This window comes from Mesoplodon bidens (genome assembly GCF_964165515.1).
Source record: "Mesoplodon bidens genome assembly, chromosome: 4".
Taxonomy (NCBI): Eukaryota; Metazoa; Chordata; class Mammalia; order Artiodactyla; family Ziphiidae; genus Mesoplodon; species Mesoplodon bidens.
This window is the reverse complement of record NC_138160.1, coordinates 165,434,203-165,447,308: the sequence shown is the minus strand read 5'-3', so window position 1 is coordinate 165,447,308 and position 13,106 is coordinate 165,434,203.

The window sequence follows — 13,106 nt, the reverse complement described above, 5'->3', positions numbered from 1 at the left end:
TCCTTTTTTCTATATTGAGTGGGGAAGACTAGATCAGAGACTTTAAAATTTATGGTCAGAAGCCAAATCCAATTCACGCATCAATTTTGTTTGGGCTACACCATGATGCAAAAACAGCATGAGACTTTTCATATTTATCTTGATTTTTGTTTTATTTTTTGAAGCTTGTCTTGAAAAGTAAGAAGGTATGGTAATAAGAGGTCTACATGTGTACCAGGCAACAGTAATCATCTGGAGTTGAATAGCATCTACTCATATGATATGGATAGAATGTGCTTCCTCACTCTTTTACATTAACCACTCAGCTCCTGTAGGCACTGGAATATATAGCTTCTGGACTAGATCAGTGATTTGCAATCAATCTGCATGAGACCCACCTAGCTTGGAATAATGGCCCTTGAGCAGATTTTAGGAAAAAAGATTGCTTCTGTCTGATTCTCGGTGGCACCTAGGTATTAATGTCATAATAGCCTGCAAAACAAAAACGCCTGTCTTATTGGGATCCCCAAGGAGACTTAATAAAGCTTAGGGGATCTCGAAGATCTCCTGTAAGCTGTAAGACCCTGTAACTAAAAGGTGGAAATTGCCTAGTTTTCACCTCTCATTGAAAATACTTGTTGTTTTATCCTTTTAATCACTGAAATACTTCCTACTTAAAATATGTCAGAAGTGTAAGCCTAACCAGTTTACGCTGATTGCAAATCAAGTGTTTCCTCCAATATGCTTTTCTGAATTGGGAAAAATGGGGCTCTTAGAGATCAATATGTGGCATTCTGCATGTTGTGATCAATTGGTGATTAAGTGAAAACGGTTTAGCTTAATTTGCTTTGAAAAGCTGTGCTTGCGCTGATAAAGTGTAGAAGTGTTTCTGAGATGAGATACAAGGAACAGATGTTTAGTATAAAATATTGATAGCGCAGAACAGAGATAAGCTTGGTATTTAATTTGTCTTAATATTTCCATTACTACAAATTCAACAGCTTTTATCTTACTGGGTAATTACAACCCCCACCCTGGCATAAGATAAGATAGAATTTTTACAGTTTTCTGTCACATTTAAACTCTCCATGCCCCGCTTCTCTCTACATTTTTTTTCTTCCCTTAGGTACTGGTTTCTTTCATTTCAATTGCAATCTTCAGTTAAAAGATTAGAGAACTTGTTTTTGCAGAAATTGACATCGTCCTTCCCTTAAAGTATTTAGGGTATCTGGTCATGCTATCCGTAAAAAGGATATACATATGTTAGGATGTAGGTTGGCTGCTTTAGGAGACCACAGAATGTAGAGATGCAAACAGTAGAGGAGTTTGTTTGGGTCTTTCTTTTCATGTGACATTCAGACCATCTAGGGGGTCTCTACTCCACATGGTCATGTAGGGATCCAGGCTGGCCAGTAGGTTCTGACCTCCTCAGCACCTGGCTTCCTTCACTGGATAACAGCTGGTGCTCCATTTGTTATTGTTTTTCAGACAGGAGGAAGGAGGTCGGGGACTGAGTGGGTAAGAAGTCCAAAGCAAGCAACTTGTCTTTAAGAAAGTACCCACAAGGTGTACATATAAATTCTGCTCATTTACTATTGGCTTTTTGTAAAAATGTTCACGTCCAACTGGAAGGGAGAACAGAGAACCATTTTACCAGTGAAAAAAATTGATCTTTCTTGTCTAGCAATATGGCAAAACAGATACCCTGAGAGGCCCTCCTGAAAAAAACCAAGATGAGCATCATAAAATAATATCATGATGGTGTTGCTGGGATCAAGGTCATGAAGGGAATCACCAAAGGACAAAGGAAAGAGGAACAGAAATTAAACAATGAGTGGAAACAAAGTCTGTGAACAGTGAGCACACATCTTGGTCCTCTTGGGTGGATATGAGCCTTTGGCCCACCTGTCATAAATTTTCAAGAGGAAGCCAGAATAGGACTGGAGTAGATCCACGTCAGTAGTGACCCTTGGTTCATGAAAAAAAAAACTACATCTAAAGAAAAACACCATGAATTTAAGCATTCAGATATTTCACAGATAAGACAAATATGAGCTTCCATGCAAGTATACCAAATGTGCCAGAAAATGAGTGGCATGCGAGTTAGCAGAAAAAATAAAGATTTAGATCCTCAAGTACTTTAGATCTCACCATTATGATGTAAAGAATAAAAATGCTCACATGCATTCACAAGATATATAAATATATAAAATATAAGATGGGATCACAAAATGAGAAACAAAAAAGAGACCGTAAAAAGGAGCAGACAGATCTGAAAAAGAACAAAAATGATTTAGAAATGAAGACTACAACTCTTAAAGTTACAAAAATAACTCCAAAAATACAATGACAAATCAACTCCAAAAATACAATGACAAATCATAACAGTAGCATACATACAGGAATGGGGCTAGCTTCTGGAAGGAGATAGGAAGTAACAACTCTGGGTGACACTTCATTTCCTGGGACCTAAGGGAATGCTCATTTGGGCCCCGAATATCACATATTGTCTTCTGAAAAGAGTTTTCACCCTTCGACCACAGTCACTGGGGTTCAGTCAAGGAGGCTAGGCAAATTTCTTCTTAGGCGTTTTCTCCTAAGACAACCTGAGTAGACAACTTTTACATCCTTACCCAAGAAACCGTTTTTGATCTTTAGAAGTCCATCTCCATTTCAGAGGAGAGTATTTGCTTTACATTTTCATAACTAGAAGGCTCAGTTAGAGATGGTTTTCACAGAACAAAGGCGCATCCTGCCTAAAGACATATGGTATTGAAGTTTCTGACATTTGAGAGTTAGAAACCGTTTGGCTGCTGTTGAGTGTCACTTTCCCTCTCCCCACCCTTCAAAACTACCTGCTCATAATTTTAAAAGTAGTTCTGCTGCAGGAAAGAAAGTGGGGTGCAAGAGAATGATCATATCCCAGATCTCAGGTGAGTCCCTGAGACGGCTGCCAACTATGGGTTTTTGGCTTCTCGCAGGAAAGAATTCAAGAGTGAGCCACAGTAAAGTGAAAGAAGGTTTAATCAAGGAGATACACACTCCACAGACAGAGTGTGAGCCATCTCAGAAGGTGGGAGGCCCCAAAATATGGGGTGGTTATTTTGATAGGCTGGGTAATTTCATAGGCTAATGAGTGGGAGGATTATTCCAACTACTTTGGGGAAGGGGCGAGGATTTCCAGGAGTTGGGCCACCACCCACTTTTTGACCTTTTATGGTCTGCCTGGGAACTGTCATGGCACCTGTGGGTATGTCATTTACATGCTAATGTATTATGAGTGTATAATGAGGCTCAAGGTCTACTGGAAGCCGAATCTTCCACCGTCTTGGACCTAGTTGGTTCTAACCAGTTTATGCTGTTCATTTCCATGGAGTTTAATGACATTTTTTAAAATTGGAAAGTTGTTTCTTGGTCGTAAAGAGATTAACAGGACCTGCTGTATTAAGAAATTAAAAATAGAACTGCCATACCATCCAGAAATTTTACTGCTGGGTATTTATCTGAAGAGAATAAAAACACTAATGTGAAAAGATAAAAAAAAAAAATCCTAGGGTCAGAAGCCAGCAGGACACTCCACAAGCCTTGGTTTGAAGCACTGGACACATCAATTTAGTAATTCCTTGCTCTCAGCTGCATGAAAGTCAACCAAAAAACTTAAATTTAACAGGAAGCTTTTTTCTCTATATTCTACACTTTATAATTATGAAACAGACAAAAAGGGGCAAATCAGGGATTCATTTGTTTTAAAGGAGTAGTCAGAATAGTACTCCTTATGTAGTGTTTAGTAAATGCACTTGGAGCTGATCACTCAGTCAGTTAGTTTATAATCGTAAAATTCCCCTGAGTGGTCCAATGGAGATCACTGCTCTTCCTATAGCTCTTTGTATTTACAGAATACTAAAATTACATTATGTCAGGTTTTCTTATTTAATCCTCATGAACCTCGCTGCTACAGAGTTTATTATCACCCTAATTTATGGAAGAGGAAACTGAGACTCAAGCATAAGCTAATACATTTGAGAGCCATGACTTGGGTCTCCTCATTCCTCCTTCTATAAAATCTGTATAATTTACATTACACTATGCTTTCTTCTTAACTTATAGCTGTAGTGTTTAAGTAGAATGTATTTTTTGAAAAATTGTAATTCACAGTTTATATAGTGACTCTCAGTTTTCCAGAATCAGTAAAAGTTTATGGATAGTGGATAGTTATGTATAGGAAGTCAGGAAATCTGGTGGTTTGTAAATCTCTGCAATTTACCAGCTGTATGATATTGAGCAATCCTATAATATCACTGGGGCCCAGGTTACTTATATGCATTTGAAGGCTTTTTCTGTTTGTTTGTTTTTTTTTTTTTTCTGCGTTACATGGGCCTCTCACTGTTGTGGCCTCTCCCGCTGTGGAGCACAGGCTCCGGACGCACAGGCTCAACAGCCATGGCTCACGGGCCCAGCTGCTCCGCGGCATGTGGGATCTTCCAAGACCGGGGCACGAACCCGTGTCCCCTGCATCGGCAGGTGGACTCTCAACCACTGCGCCACCAGGGAAGCCCTTCTGTTTGTTTTTGAAGAGATGATTACTAATGGTTCTTCTGGTTAAAATAATTCTATGATGTTTGTATACTTTATTTCTAAAATACATTACTTTTTCAGTTCAAAACAAGTTGTCTCAAGATTGCCTTTAAAAAATAATTTCAGTGTGTACTGATTTCTGTCTTAGTCCTTCCAAGTTGCTATAACAAAACATCCATAGACTGAGTAGCTTAAACAACAAGCATTATTTCTCACAGTTCAGGAGGCTGGGAAATACAAGATCAAGGGGCTAAAGATTCAGTCTCTGGTAAGAGTGCTCTTCCTGGTTAATAGATTGCCATCTTCTCACTGTGTCCTCACATGGTAGAAGGGGTAAGGGAGCCCTGTGTGATCTCTTTTATTAGGGCACTTATCCAATTCATGAGGAGCACACCCTCATGACCTAATCACCACCAAAACCCCACTTCCTATTACCATCACATTGTGAGTTAGGATTTCAACATATGAATTTCAGGGTAGGGGGACATATACATTCAATCCATAAAACGGATTTTTTCCATTTGTTTTTCAGTAGATGATTACGAATAGTTCTTCCTGTTAAACAAATTCTATGACATTTATATATTTTATCTCTCAAGAAAAAGAGAAGAAAGCCCATACTTTATCTGAAGCATAGGTTACTCCCAAGTCAAAGTTTTGTGATAAAATGGCTGCAGACCTCATTTTGTAAATTTCTTTATCTCCTCAGCAATGTCAGTTTCTCCATGTGACATCATTATTTTCCCTATCTTTCCCAAAGAATCATATTAATATTAACACCTGATTATCCCCCATTGAAGACCTGTGAAGAAAACCGGGTGAAAAGTTTGACAGTAACGTTTATTTAATGTATTAGAATAAAATATTTTAATGAGTTCCCAGAAGTCAGAGATGAGGGGATTTTTCTTCCATTTATTTGCATGTATGTTCCAAATAATTTCTCCTTGTTTCTGATTTGGTGAGAAGGTTCACATGTGAAATTTCAACTGAGCACAGCATGGTACTGTGGCAAACATCTTTGACGTTGACATTGAAAAACTGAGATTAGTTTTCATTGCTCTAAAAGAGCCCCCCTGTGACTCTGGAAATGTGCCATACAACTTTCTTCAGCAGAATGGATAGGTATCCATTAATTAGACATTATTATTAATGTCGTGTTCAGCTGCACGCAAAAGGGCAGAGTACAAAAGGGAGGGCAGGCATGATGATTTTGATGATACATGGAAGCTTTCATGAATTACTTAAAGAAAATCCCTGCTTCTTACCCTGTTGCATACAATAATTAAACGGTAATGAATAATTGTGAGAAAAGAAAAAAACATATATGGATTGGGTTTATTTCTTGCTTCTTTTTTTTTAAATTATTTTTGTTATTTTACAACAGTGGTGAGAAATCACTGAAAGGTTGCAGAAGTTTAGGGAATTACATGATTTGAAATGTGTTATGACCTTTCTTTACACCTATTTGAAGACCTCCTTCCTAGATTTCTCAGGGACCATATTGTTATATTTCCTAACTCTAAACTCTGACACGTGATCATGATGAAAAAAGGAGAAATTATCTTTGAGTATGATAATCTCAACATCTAAGTGTCTGTAACATACACGGGTATATTATAGGTCTACAATGGGGATATTTCACAAAGTTAGGTGAATCACGTTGTGCTATTTGTAGTGGATTATCAAGTGAGCCTCTTTGGAACACATGTGGGGCGCCCTATATTAAGTGATCCATACAACAGACTTATGCTGCAGTCCTTAATTTGAAAAGAGCTTTCAGAGAATGGATACATTTAAATGAAGTCTGCAGGTATGATCATACTGGCATATTACATACTGTTGTGCATTATTTCTGCACTAAAGATCAAATGTAAATATAAAACCTTTGGTGAAAAACAACAGATAAAGTCTTAATGTAGATGGAAGTAGTAGACATTCCTTCCAATACTAACACCTATCTGATAAACTGAGCTTTCTAATGATACACATGCTAGCAGAGATGGTTTAATGAAATCTACTACAAGTGACTTTTGCACTTTCACATGCATAAAGAAGTATGTGACCAATCCAGTAAAATCATGAAGGGAGTTGGTTTGCTTGTAATCAAATAATTAGGTTAAAACTTGAAAAATAAGTAATACACCAAATAAATAATTGATTACCGTTAATATTTTTATAAGAAATAAGTGGTCAAATTTGCATATTTAGAACATTGCTTTAGTGAAAACAATAATGGTTTGCGATTAACAGTCCCAATATTATGCTTGTCTGTTAATAGGTTGAGAACACTTGAAAATATGTACCTTTTTTGCACCTTTTCTGTGTATTCTTGTAAAAATCCTAATCTGAAAAAATATATGTATATATAATATATAAATCAACATAAATATCCATAAATATAGATGTATATTTATGTTAGAAACTTTAGAGCAATGTGTTCCCTTGAAAGAATACCTAAGGAAGGCTGAGGATCCTTCGAGAGAGGATATATGCCATATATATAATTTTTATTTACTTAAAGATATTCAGAAATACACACTTTGTTTCTATGCAACCTAGCATGTGCATTCTCAGGTCATCTATTTTTTTACTTGCATTATCCCCGGGTTACACTTCAGTACTTTCATTTTTAAACTTCTATGTGAAATTCAGTGAAAAAAAAAATCTGAATCCCTACTTTTTAAAGTAATTCACAATTTATATACAGTTATCTACATTATTTTAAGGCAGATTACGATTTACTGAAAACATTTTTGTCTCTGAACTAGAGTTTACATGTTAGGTCTGTTTTGCTGGGGCATGCTTTCTGAATAATTTCTGCCTGAATCAAGGAAGCAAGAATCAGTGAGAGAAGGAATATAAAGTTCTTCCTAGCACATGGTGCATCCTTCATCAACATAGCTCTTACTGTGATCATCCACTGACATGCCCTTAGGCCCAGTTTTCTTTTGCCCATATGTGAAGTAGAAGGGGAAAGAAGTAGTAAAAAATGTGGTGGTGGCCATTTCCTATCTCCATCCCTCAGCTTTAAAGTTTGAAGGCTTTTATTGTTATTTCAAAGACGAATTTCTATCTTACTTAAGTAAACTTTTTTTGCAAAGCAAGGCTTAGTTCAATGACTGTTGGAGTATTTCTTAAAAATTGCATTAATGAACTCCAAATGCCTGAGGTTTTGGCTTCTTTCTTTTTACATTGTTTGTGTATGTAACTAACTCAGGGTGACTGTTATGAGCAGCAACATTGCAGGGAAGGAAGGAGACTCCAGACCTCGAGAATGTGGCTCTACTTCTAATGTGCTGTGCAACATGTACAACTTACATAGCTTCTCTGATATTCACATCTGTCAAATGAGGACATTTCTTCAAGGTCCAATTTCTTTAAATTTCAATTTTCGAATTTGATGGTATAATCCCAGTTAGCCCTATACAGAGAAAATTTATACATTCCACAGCCTCAGTCTTCCCGAGGAATGTGGCTAAAATCAGTAGATGATTCAAATTAAACATTAACACTATTATAAAATAATTAATACCATTTACCTAATGATAGTGTAATCAGCAAGGGATGTCTATTCAATAATAGTCATGTCATGGGTAATATGATGAAAAATTGGTAAAACAAAAATACCTAAGTTTTAAATACATGTCAGCAAATTGTGGTTTTCTTTATTGGTTAAACATCACTGAGCATCATTGCTGCAATGTAGTAAGTTAATCTCAAAGGGTACACACCTCTCATTTTTACTTTCCTTGCATAGAAAAGACTTAAGGTCGTGATTGCCAATTGAAATTTACAAAAACAAACTGCTGTTTCTCTGCAAAGTTACTTTTATGCATTCTTTGCCAGAAAACTACAGTGTAGGGATAACAAAGACACAGAGATCTGTTAAATTATGCTGCTTTTTGTTTGTTTGTTTGTTTCATGGAATGAGTTACATATATTCTGAGAATAGAAACCTCACAGCACGTAACCTTTTCAACTTTCCACAGATTAAAAAACATACTGCTTTGCTTTATTGCATTCTCCCGCAACAAGGGACATATTTCAGCAGAAAAGGGCAAACCAGGAAATTTACTCATGAAAACCAATTTATATATAAGCATATGAATAGTATAACGATCCCCATAGTATGTCTGGTATTCACCTTGAGAACTCTTGGGAACACATAAGTAATCCTCAGTGCAACTTCAGTTGGGCCTGTGTTTTAGTATAGAAAGTGAATGAGGTCAGTCCTGGATTTATTATTATTATTATTATTTTCTCTCTGGCATCAAGTCAACCAGTGTGATAGCCTGTGAACTCTTTCAGCTTTCTCTCTGAAAAATCAGACTGTGACAGGGTGTCAGCATTACAGATCAGTGTTGGAGATTGAGCAGACCTGAATTAATAAAGGTCAAAATTGTCAACAGGAAGAGTGTCTGGTGACATGTGAGGACTTGCTCCTAAACAGCATTTGAAAGGCAAAAAGTAGCTCCAGAACAGAACCCAAGGCACCTGGACAAGCCAGGGATTTCCTGAGAATCATCTCAAATAAATACCTACTCTTAAATAATTTTAGAACATTCCCATTTCTTTTCCTCTCTATCCTTAAATGCTCAAAACCATCTCAGATCCCAGAGTGACCTAAGGTGTCACAGTGAGGGAAGTGGCAGTTCTGACCCAGTCCCCATGTCTGCCTGTAAGAGGCGATGTCTGTGCTTGCCCCCCTTCCCCGTTCAACTCTGCTTTTTTTTTTTTCTTTTTTCACAACCGATGATGTTTTCACAGAACTTTGTAGAAGCAAAGTGCTCTTCCTCTGAACTGTGTAATATGACCACTGATTCCTTTCTACCTATACCATTATCTTATCATTTTGTGTCAGTTCCATCTCTTAAGCAAACTAAGAAACTCAGAGGGGATATCTTGTATTTATCTTACATGCTCTAGAGTGTTAACTGAGTCCACATAGGTACTCAGAACATAGGGGAAAATTTTACTCTGGTTGATGAGGAAAGAAGTTTAGTTATATTTCCAGGGAAAATTTAACATTTTTTAGCCCTTCCATCGATTGTATCCTTCAAAATCACAAGAGTGTCAATGTTGTTTAAAAATAAATAAAACCATTTGGTACTTTTTTTTTGGCAGTACGCGGGCCTCTCACTGTTGTGGCCTCTCCCGTTGCGGAGCACAGGCTCCGGACACGCAGGCTCAGCAACCATGGCTCACGGGCCCAGCCGCTCCACGGCATATGGGATCTTCCCAGACGGGGGCACGAACCAGTGTCCCCTGCATGGGCAGGCGGACTCCCAACCACTGTGACACCAGGGAAGCCCAACCATTTGGTACTTATACAGGAGTAATAAACATGTGGGATGTAAGATTTTCTGAAAGATTTGGATTTCTCTATAAAGTTTTCTTTTCCTCATTAGGGCTGCTTGCCAGCTTTCTTGTCCCTTGATCTTTTATTTAAAGAGCAGATCTAGATCCCCTTATAGTGGGAAATTTACCTCTGTGTTTCCAAATTCTATCACTCTCTGGGTTCTTAGTGTTTTGAGAGTGTGTTTGTGTGTGTGTTGCCCTACTGGCACCTACTTTGTGATGCCCAAGCAACTTCCAGATTATTTGAACTGAAAATAAAAATGACTATACAGCTACTTAAGTTTTGTTTGAGAAGCATGTTGGTACATTTTATCTCTCTCCTCCACCCTCCAACTGTCTTTGAAATATTCAGCCTAGAAGTACCCAAATTCCTTCAGCCCTCCAAAATTTCATGTTTTGTCTTATAAATGATGATTTACTAGTTTTCTTCAGTAAGAAATAGTTTATTTGGGAAGCCTAATATAGCCTAATATAGCAAATACCTTGTTGTCTGTTAGAGAAAATTGTACTAATTAGCAAAAAGCATAAACTGAAATATGGTCTGTATATACTTACCAGATTGGTTTAATACTAGGGTCCTTTGCAACTTTCTTTTGTCTCAAGACTTTTATTCCTATGCGACAACATCCTGGTAAAAGTTATACAATCTCCTTTAACTTCCATTTGGAGGGGATAATTATTTTGTAAGACGGAATAGTCTGAAGATGCCATCTCAGTGACTTTAAATAAAATTGCAATCCAAAAGCTTCTTTATCATTTTCTTCTTTCTTTCTTAGCATATTTAGGTCTCAGGGGATGAAAATGTTAAAGCATGCTATCTCCCCTAACTTCTCTTTTAAGCTTTTATCTTATAGGTAATCATTATCTGAAGTTAAATGGGTTAAGTGATGTTTTTAAATGGCATAAATTGTACTTTCTCTCATAAAGCACTTTTTCAAAGTTAGTTTCTTACAGTAAAGTCAGATAGGGTTGTTAGTAGCCAATTACTATGTGATCTGTTTTTAAAAAATGAGTAAATAATTCAACTTTGTTCTTTATAAAATCCTACTCTTATATCCTCAAATAGTTATATATTAAAAATATGAAATTTTTTAATAACATAAAAAACAAACACTTTCTACCATAATACAGTGAAAAGTGAAGTATTAAAGAAGGAAATGAGAAATTCTCTACAGCAATCTCCTCTACTTTAAATAACATTTTTTCTTGATAAAAGATAAGACATCAGTGAGAAAATACTGAAAAACTTATGAAGAAACACCATTCACAATCCTATCAATGTCAACATTTATAAAATACTTCTAGTTTTTTTATTTGCACACACAAATATGTGTGTTTATACTCCTGTATGTGTGTTCACACTTGTGTGTGTAAAATATTGGATTGCATTTTTGAAGATGGCAGATTACAGATTACATATTCTGAAGCCTATTTTTATATTTAAAAATAAGCTATGCAATTCTATTTGCATAGAATTGCAAAATTCTATGCAAATAGAATTTTTCCTAGAAATATTTTTTTAAATAAATTTATTTATTTATTTATTTTTGCTGTGTTGGGTCTTCATTTCTGTGCGAGGGCTTTCTCTAGTTGTGGCAAGCGGGGGCCACTCTTCATCACGGTGCGCGGGCCTCTCACTATCGCGGCCTCTCTTGTTGCAGAGCACAGGCTCCAGACGTGCAGGCTCAGTAGTTGTGGCTCACGGGCCTAGTTGCTCCGTGGCATGTGGGATCTTCCCAGACCAGGGCTCGAACCCGTGTCCCCTGCATTGGCAGGCAGATTCTCAACCACTGCGCCACCAGGGAAGCCCTAGAAATATTTTTTATACAAACAAAATTTCATATAAAATTTTTTAAATTTTTTACAAATTTCATCAATTTTATAAAAACAAAATTTTTTATGATTATGCAATATTTAGTATTTAATTTTTTAAATAACATATTTGAGAGTACTTTCAGGTTATGTCTATTTTGCTATTATGTATAGCTCTTCTTTTTCTTTTTTACCCTATAGATTCATTTTTTTGTAGATGAAATGTCAAGGTCTAAGTCAGGTACATTTTTACAATTTTTAATAAATACTGACATATTATACACCAGAAAGATTGATTCAAATCACACTGCCCCAGTGGTTTATGATTCTGTTTCATTGTTTATGTTCATACCTTTTTCTTAAGATTTACTTATTTTTATATCATACATGCCATTTATATTTTGTTTATTAATTACTGCACCCATGTTTCTGTTGAGGTATTTATTGTTTTCCCATTGAGGCATAATATTACTATTTTCTTTAAGTGTTTTATGAGTATTTTTCTCCACTTTTGCAATTTTGTTTTAGTTAACTTGCTAAATTAAAAATAAAAGTTAAGCTTTCTAATAATACCAATGAGTTATTAGTATAAGTCTGTTTTTTAAGTTTTTTCAAAATCAGTTCTACCTATTTTGGTTACCTATAATGTGTGCATATAGTGTATGTGTTTGTGCAGTCCGTGTATACATAAAAAGATAGCTTTATAGACACAGAATGCCTTTAAATCCTCTTTTCTTCCCTTCTTTCACTACTTTTTCCTTGGCTAACCCCCTCTCTCTTTTTCTGCCCTCATTATCATAGTTTCATGATAAAGCAAAATATAGAGGAAACTGAGAAAAAATATATTTCACATATTTTTTATTGGCCTCATGTTATAATGGGTGTGCTCACTATAAAATTGAATTGTATTTACTTTAAGTATTGAAAACAATCTTTAACACACCCTAGTTAAGATTGTTACATAAAGAAAAGGTAAAAAGAAAGAAATTTTAATATTAAAAAATATACCTCTCAATTTACTTAATCTAAAATACAATTATGAAATTAGATATAAAAAGTATATAATAATCTTTTAAAACTTGGTAGCTTATTCTGTAAAGAGGTATTAGCAAGGATATACAAATGTTAGGAAAGATTGACCCATAGGGGTTAAAAATGAAATAATAGAGAGATATACACAATGAAAAGTAGAAATGAAATTGACACCAATAATATAAAATTTAAAATAGTGATATAGAATGAACATATAATTAGACATTTTGTTTCTCACTTTTTGGTTTGCAAGAAAGATGGAATATTCAGTCAGTGTATCAGTTCTAAACCAACCCTCAGAACAAGCTGTCTTCCAGCAGATAAAATATCCAAAAGAAATAATAAAATTA